Raw genomic sequence first — 9274 nt, 5'->3', positions numbered from 1 at the left:
AAGTTAGGGTCATTGGTATTTGAGAACCTTCCGTTACTGAACTCTTCGGGTGAGGGTCACTCGGGAACCAGTCCACATCGCTTGGTATGCTACGTAAGGTTGCGTCCACACGGGTACTCGAACATGTGTTGACAGCACAGCTGGCAACATGTTTGGATACACGTATGCAGCAGTATTTGGACAGATGTATGCAAACATGTTACAGTGCAGCTTCAAACCTGCTGGCAGCAGAGGTCATGGGAAAAGTGTGTCCATACGAGATAGCTGAGACTTCATCATGATGTTGCAAACATGGTTGTTCCAGCACACGTGGGGACGTGCACTTACTTGACAGCGTGATAAACTCTCATTTTGGGTATCATCGCTCTCTTCAGTAGCAGCAAAGTATATGTAGTGTAACAGGGAAACTGTGCACAGGTTGATGGTTAATTAAAAAAGAAGTGTAACATCTTTGTGGCAACATGTATTAGTATGTTTTACCCTTTTATCTCCAGCTTTTGTTTATATGCAAAATGGAATGGTAATTTTACAGTTTGTTCGCCCGTGAAATTGTGTGACTGCAGCACTGTCACCTGTACTCTACTCTACCCGTCTCAGTTCCACTCCTCAGTCACACCTGTTGATAGACTTGATCTTCACATCAATAAACATTTTCTTTTGCGTTATTTTTAATTATTCGTACATATAAAAACCCAATCCTGATGAGTATACTATGCTCTTTTTCACCTTAACTTGGCCCACATTGTCGTCTTTTTGTAGCTATTTCCCGTACACCAATGGCATGACAATAATATGGTTCTACATCCTTTCCACAGCATTTCTTCGTGACAAGTTTTATATTCTATCGTTTATCTATTCCTGCAACACAACACTGAAGAGCAAAAGATGGCATTTTTAGGCCAAGTCAACGTGAAAACAATAGTTTCCATATTTAGACAAAAAATGTAAAAAAAAATTAGTGATGGGTGTCACTGGTGTATTAAACTCACATCCGTGAAAAAAAAAAAAAATGATTACAGAGTGTCCCATAAATGTTCAGTATTTATTGTCACACTACCAGACATGTCACATTTCCCCGAATATGAAAGGCGAACAGCAGTAAGACAATATCGCTGCGTTTTATGTTCGTGCCCATAATAAAAAATTCATTCGTACCGTACACACTGTGGAACACCCCGACTCAGTAATTAATTTTGAAGTTATGCTAGGGAAGGAAAGGTCAATATTTTTATGTATTAATGAAGTGAGTGACTGTGGGACCGGCGTGGGCCAGCAGAAGTCTGAGGTCAGTTGATTAGGAGACAGGCTGACTGGAGGAACGGTTCCGTCTTGGCTCGCACAGGATACCGTGGGCCTTATACAGTGGGTGACATAGGAGACTTCGTAGCACATTGCCTTAGCGATTTTGTATGCATTTTAAGAGTTAATATTTTTCTTTTGTTACTTGTATATCCCTAGTGTTGACATTCTTTGCTTCAGTAACGTGCAAGAGGATAAAAATGTCATAAGCCAAAAAATATCGCTAAAAAACAAGGCGTTACGAAATCTCCTAAACGACCATCAATACGGCTCATTGTTGATGCTCTCACTACCTCTCTGCTTGTTGGATATAGTAAGCTTCAGCACCTGTCACTTGGAGATTTATTTTACATATCACACATTAATATTCCTCTCTGTTATGCATATTATTTTATTTATCGTCACAGACTGCACTGAAATAAGACAAGAGACTATCAAAGTTCTCTATGAACTATCATTCCAGTAAGAAAAAGGTGTTAGTTAGTGGGCCTCCTTAGCTAACGAGACTACGAGTCTAGGCAACGGCCTCGGCAACAGTCAACGAGACCTGCTGCTCCATGTAGCTGTGCTGCGGCTGAGGTAAGAGTATTAATAAGGGAATGTTTCATCAGCATTACAGTCAAATTTCTGGAGGTAAATGCATAAAAAAATATTTAATCAGCTCTGCAATCAGGTTTCAGTAGGTTAATGAACAGGGACATAATTCATCGGCTGTATACAAGCAAGTTTCAGAAGGTAAATAAATAACGAAATATCTAGACAGTTTTACAGTGAAGTTCCAGCAGGTAAGTTAATAAGGAAATCTTTAAGTAGCTCTGCAATCAAGTTTCAGTAGGTAAATGAGTAGGGACTTATTTCGTAAGTTAATAAGGAAATCTTTAAGAAGCTCTGCAATCAAGTTTCAGTAGGTAAATGAGTAGGGACTTATTTCATCAGCAGTACAATCAAGTTTCAGTGGGTAAATGTGTAAGGAAGTATTTAAGACGCACTACCATCAAGTTTCGGTAGGCTAATGAATAAGTAAAGAGTCGCAATTCATCAGCTTGGCAACCAAATTTCAGTAGGTAAATAAGTAAATATTTCTTCAGGTGTTGTCATGTTTCAGAAGGTAAATGTTTAACGATATATTTCACCAGCTCTGCAGTCCAGTCTTTGTAGGTAAAATTAATGAAGTAAATATCTGAGTGTTCGTTATGCATTAATTACTCCACTTAAAAAAATAATAATAATAATAAATAAGAAGAGAGTGTTGACCTGAGACTCACAAAATTACTTACGATGATCATCCTCTTGCGATTCAACTTTGTCGGAAGAATGAGACAATCCATCTTTTTTTTTTCTTCCATTTCCAGTCCTTCCTGGTAATACGACAGGAGAATGATCGTAAGTCTATGAATCAACACGCCAGTTAACATCATTAGTCCGGTGCCGGCCTTTTTATTTAACTCTAGCAGCAGTCAGATGATTTTATTCAGCATAGGAGAGACCTTGTGACTAGAGGAGGTAAATGTAACGTTCATTAACCGCTTCACTGCTAGAGGTGTGCTTTAAGTTGAATGAAAGTGGTCTGTAACTAGCAAGTATAGAATGTTTTTAAAGAGTCACTGGATTCAAAGGTTACGGCTTTCTTTGGTGAAACGCACTTTTATCACTTCATTTAGTCCATTAACGCCTTGGTATTTTTCCCGTTTCAGCCTGTAATTGCTGTGGTATTTTACGGGTGTTCTGTAATTAGATCTTACATGTGCAGACGCTTTTTCTTCTGTGATATTTAAAAACGGAGATGTAACACTATTATCCAGGGTTCGACCAGAACGAGTCAGGCCATTTATTCAGCCAGTCACCGTACGAGATGCTGCCTGCCCACGTAGGAGGGGGGCACAGCTAAAAATATATATAAATAAATATATAATAAAAGTAATTTCTGACGGAAATGAAGGTAAAAATCAAACGAATCACTTAAAAATGGGAGGGAACCATAATAGTCATCGCCAAATTGAATATAGGCTGAAACGAGAAAATTACCTATTCCTCCAACTCGAAGACAATGTTTTTATTCTTGCGTATCCTGACAATTATATTAGTTTTAGGAGAGACTTTTCGAGCTGTATAAGTTAGATAAAGCCTTAGTTAATCCTTCATACATAATGTTGAATAACATCGTTAACTGAAATTGTCCGCTGGTAACTTGATTAAAAAAAAGAAAAAAGAAAAAAGAAAAAGAAGAAAGATTACAAAGACAAAGGAAATAAAACACCATGGAGGTGAAGATGTTAAGCGTTTCCCTATTCCAACCTGTTAACCCCACCAGTGCGGTGACGCTTTTTGTGCTAAAGTTTTGCCATCTCTAAAAACTTTTGTTCACTTCAAGCTTTTTTATTATTATTTTTTTTTTTTTTTATCCATTGGGAGATTACGCCACCGTACTCGGTGGGTGATGTGTATAGGATCGTCCTCAAGGTCCTCTCTCCACTCCTGAAAACGCCCCTGTTAGGACAACCACACCTTGTTCTCGGCATTTTATCCCTAGCATATTACAGTTTAGGTTGTCGGTATTAGTGTGCAAGTGGCGATGTTTAATTCTGGAGACTGCACATCAGTGTCGGGGCTCCCTTGCACTCTTCCGTATCACTTTAAATCAGCATATCGCACATTGTTATGCACAAGTATAATCTCTACTCCATTTTTTAATGCAAACAAGAAAGACCCATAAGCTATGGGCCCGCAAATTTGCCCCTACTAAGAAAAAGTGAACAAACAAAAATCAAGATCCGTTCATCTTGAGATGACACATTGCGTTTTAAAGACTGTGATTCATAGGCTGGGGGAAATATAGACTGAGAAAGACAATTCCAGAGTTGACCTGTTGCACACATGAATGACTGAGAGCATCGGTTAGCTCTTGCATTAGAGAGATGGACAGAAAAGGAGTGACAGTGTACGAGTATTGCCAGACGGTGGAGGAGGGATGCAAGCAGACATTTCAGAACATGACCAACGAAGTAGCGATACTAAAGAGAAAAAGATGCAATAGTGCAGGGAAAGAAAGAGGGTTGAAGGGAGTCGGTAAATGGAGGGGAGCTGATGAGACGAAAAGCCTTTAATTCCATCCTGTTTAGAAGAGTTGTGTGTGGTAAGCCCTCCCCCCCACTCCTCCGCATGCGAGTTAAGAGTATATCCCACACTGACAAAAAAACCCTGTATAACATCAACACCTGTGAAACATGGAGTCAGCTTAGCACACTTCATCTCTTGGACACAGATTTTGCTAGGGAGGTATAGTGATTTTTCTATGATAGATCCCGAGAAAAAGGAACATCAGAGATATTAAAACATGATGAAGGACCGAGTTATGTGATAATAAGGAATATTTCTGTAGGAGATTTGGATGAATCAAAAGATGTAGGAACGGAGTTTTAGATGCAACGTCCTTCTTACCTCACGCAGATATGATGGCCAGGTCAGATATTAAGTGTGCCAGAACTTGACCTCATGATTGCCGACGCACCGCTGTGATGGAGGCTGAGAGAAACGAGTAGAAATGTGAAGAATGAAGCCATCAGTAAATGAGTGGATGGGACTGTATATCTGCAGTTCAGCCCACTCCAGATCAAAAGGTAGAGAGCTGGTGACAAGACAGAACCCTGAGAAACACCACTGTTGATAGTTGTAGATGAGGAACAGTGACCATTTACAACAGCAACCATAGAATGACCAGAGAGAAAGCTTGAGATGAAGACACAGACAGAAGGATAGAAACCGTATGAGGGCAATTTGGAGATTAAAGATTTGTGCCAGATTCGGTCGAAAGCCTGTGAAATGTCAAGTGCGATGACAAAGGTTTTGCCAGACTCTCAAGAAGCAGATGACCTAGATTCAGAAAGGAAGGTGAGAAGATCATTGGTGGAGCATCCCCGGAAGAACCCATACTGGCGGTCAGGAAGAAGGTTTTGATGCGATAGGTGTTCAATATTTTTAATTATAGTTTTGACTACTTTAGAAATACAAGGTATGAAAACAATTAGACAATAGTTAGAGGGTTTGGATCAGTCACTCTTCTTTGGGACAGCTGAAAGAGAGCAAATATCCTGCAAGAAGGAAAGGTGCAAATTGACAGACAAAGGCGAAAGTTTCCCTAGGCAGGGTGTCAGCACAGAAACACAGATTTTTTAGAACAAGAGGAGGTACCTCATCAGGTCCGTGCTACTTATTAATACTGATGCCAGTGAGGGTCGAAAGTACACATTTTGAAGAAATTCTATAAACAGGCATAAGTAAGTCAGAGGGAGATAGAGATTAAGGGGCAGCAAAGGAATCGTCAAAAGTAGAATTAGAGGAGAAAGTCTGGGCAAAGAGTTCTGTCTTCTCAGTAGAAGAAACAGCTACAGTATCAACAGAATGGAAAAGAGGAGGGATGGAGGAGAAAGTAAAGTTATTAGAAAGATTTTTGGCAAGTTGCTAGAGTGAGTGAAAAGAATTTGAAGAATTCAGAGTATGTAAAGAGAATGAAATTGCTTTTAGCAAAAAATAAATAAGTAAATAAATAAAAAGAAGAAGACAGCATGCCAGTACCTTTTGTATGCCACCTCTATGCTGTGGATAGCATTAGAACATGAGTGAATTAAAAAAAAAAGTTTTTTTTTTTTTCAGTACTCAAAGGATGGAAAAAATGAATGTATGTTTCCATGCCTGAGAGGATAACCTCCATTATGCAAGAAACACACTCAGATGGCTCTCGGCCATGGAAACTATAATCATTCCAGGTAAAAACCAAAGAAGTAGTGACTGAGTGTCTCCAAATAAGCAGCACCAAAACACCATAGGCAGCACTTCTTGGGCCTCATTGGAGAGATAGGACGGACTAAGGAGAAAAGATTGTGACTGGAGGAGCCCATAGGAGAGAACGATTGACAGGGTAAGCAGATGGATAATCAGAAATGCTGGAAGTAGCTCCAAGGCGGTCAGGGTGAGTAGGGTCCATTACAATCTGCATTAGGTCATTTAAGATAGAGAAGAGATAGTCTCGTTTAATAGGCTGGGCAGTAAAATGGTAACCAGAGCCAAAGGTGGCGGTGAGTATTGAAATCACCCAGTATGGACACTTCAGAAAAGGGAGGAATGGAAAGAATGTGTTCCATTTTGGAAATAAGATAGTCAAAAAGATTTGCATAGTCAGCAGAATTAGGAAATAAGTAAACAGCAAAGACAGTCAAAGAATGACAAGACAACCAAAGCCAGAGTGTAGAGAATTCTGAACGCTCAAGTTCAGGAATTTGAGAGCAAATTATGTTGTTGTGTATGTATACACAACAAGTACAATTATTTAACAAAGAACTATAAAAGCCATAGAAGATATTAAGGTGTAATATGCAAAATATATAGGCTAAAGAAGAGGTGGCAGAAAGCTTCCTAAGCTGAAGAGAATGCTGGCCTAGCTCACTCTCGGTATGTTGAGGTGGACTGCTTGACCTCCAGAACAAAAGGTGGCCAGATATTTGCCTATACTCTTGGCTAGACTATTCGGGTTTTAACCACTTAACTACGATGATTTATTACATGTATATTATTGTATTTTACCTATCTGAAGTGACCTATCCAAGAACAACAGAACTCAAACAGAAGGAATTACTGAAGGCTGTAGCTAACTCCTCCAGTCCGGAAATTCCCCTTAAAGCTGAATAAGACCATCTGAAGATAGCAAGAATACGATAAGAAATACCTCACCGGACTGAATGAAGGGGTTAAGCTTCCTGTCTTTCATCCGACGCAGCCACAAGCCGAACGCTCCTTTGTCCTCCTGATGACGAAATGCCTGGGAAACAAGAGGTATTCGTGGGCTATTTTGGGTAATAAATGCTGTTTCACCGTGGATCAAATTATCAGCCGTTACGGAGATACAGTTACTGATGATGTTAAGGGTGAATAAAGCAGATCATATTCGCCCAAATGGTTACAAGTAACTGTAGAACGGTAACGGCTGAGACCTGGACCTGTGTTATTACTCAAAATCAACCCAAAATAAACTGCAGCTTCTCACATATTTCCCAGGACACCCTGTATTTCTATATAGCACCCTCAGTATCGTGATATTACGCATTATTTACAAAAGTACATGGTGGCTACAGAAACATGTATAAGGGTATCACTGGTGCAATATAGGTAAAGGAATCCACATATGGTACAGCAATGGGCAGAAGTTGAGTCAGACAGACATGTACTATGGTGACTTCTGAAAACACACTTTATTATTCAGTATGTGTAGCTTAGTAGATTAAGGATCATTGATGATGATGATGATGATGATTCTGATACTATGATGTGCAGTGTACTAAGTTTCACGTCCTCGTCTCAAATCACCACCAAAGTTTGCGAAAATATGTAGGCAGCAAAGAATATAGATTGGATAGAAGAGATAGTGACTGACCGTGAAACGAAAATTAGTTAACTAATTAAGGTTAGTGTGGATCAGAGGGTGCGGCTCAGTCCTTCCCCGGTACTGCCTGACTCTACTGCACGTGGGATTTTGCAGGAATTATGTACTCGTAAACCATAGTTGGTGCTGGAGAGGGACGCCTTCATGTGGTGGCACCGACACAGCCAGGTCGCTCAACTGCCTGGTTATGCAAGCTTCCTTCAGCTGCTTTCCTATCCCCCACAAAGAGGATGGTGAATTGCAGGTGAACTTAAGCCTGCAGTCAGCCCGGTTCACATTTCGGACGAACCTGGGAGTACAACAACAACAGTAACAACAATAACAATAACAACAACAACTATTACTACTGCTACTACTACTGCTACTACTACTACTACTACTACTACTACTGCTACTACTACTACTGCTACTGCTACTACTGCTACTGCTACTACTGCTACTACTACTACTACTACTACTACTGCTACTACTGCTACTGCTACTACTACTACTACTACTACTACTAAGCCATAGTTTCTGTTCATCCTCTAATCCTGACTGGAGAGACATGAATCTTATTGTTCTATTTTATTTTATTTTTATTGTATTGTATTTTTTGGCGTAGGGGAATCTTCATAGTAGGAGTTACTTTTAACACATTCAGTCCGATAACGTATTCAGTGTATCGTTCTTGCCACTTCCATACCATTTTATCCGGCTTAGAAAAGACCTCTCAACTTCTGAAAGACATGAGCTTAATCAAATTGTCTGGAGATGTAAATAAAATTGAAAGTGTGTCATCGACCTGAAGGGGTTAGTCATTAAATCTTCAGGTGATAGGAAGAATTAACCAAACGATAGTAGCAGTAGTAGTAGTAGTAGTAGTGGCAGTAGAAGTAGTGGTAGATCAACCCGTCTGTCTGGCCGAACAAACCCTTCAACCGCAGGCAATCAGTCTCCCCTGCAGACCATCCCATGCAGTGAACTGATGCTTCCTTGCGGTGGAGAGTGCCTCTCCACAGCGAGGTATGGGGAAGTGTGGAGGTTTGGTTGCTGGATGGACGCCGCATTTGCGTCTCTCCGTTCAATTAACAGGAGCACAATAGTAGGCTCCATATCGTGCCGTTATTTGATTATATGATTGCCACCCAGCGTTGTAAATGATTTCCTGTGTTACAGGAAACCATTAGGGCTGTCACTCAGTGTAGAGTCACCTAAGGAAGGCGTAGGCAACACAACAATATGTGACTGGATGACAGTCACCGCCACCTACTACCAGATGGTATCATCTTGATCTTAATACTGGAGTCATGGGGAACCGATGCTGGTGCACTGGTCAGCACGTCCAGTTCGCGGATCGAAGAACCTGACTTTAGTTCTCCGGTCTGTGGATACTGGTGGACTCATTTTGTTTCCCTGTTCACCTAGGGACCTGGATATGAAACTATTCTGCAGGTCGCCTTCTGCTGGAAAACTGAGTCACGGCCAGACCTTTATGCAGTCAACAGGCAACACCCGTTTATTTTGTCCGGTTTTACTTGGATATCCTTTTGTATGTTACTG

Source organism: Coenobita brevimanus, chromosome 111 (assembly GCF_032717465.1).
Source record: "Coenobita brevimanus isolate Jiangsu-jjx chromosome 111, ASM3271746v2, whole genome shotgun sequence".
Classification (NCBI taxonomy): Eukaryota; Metazoa; Arthropoda; class Malacostraca; order Decapoda; family Coenobitidae; genus Coenobita; species Coenobita brevimanus.
This window is presented reverse-complemented; position numbering follows the sequence as displayed.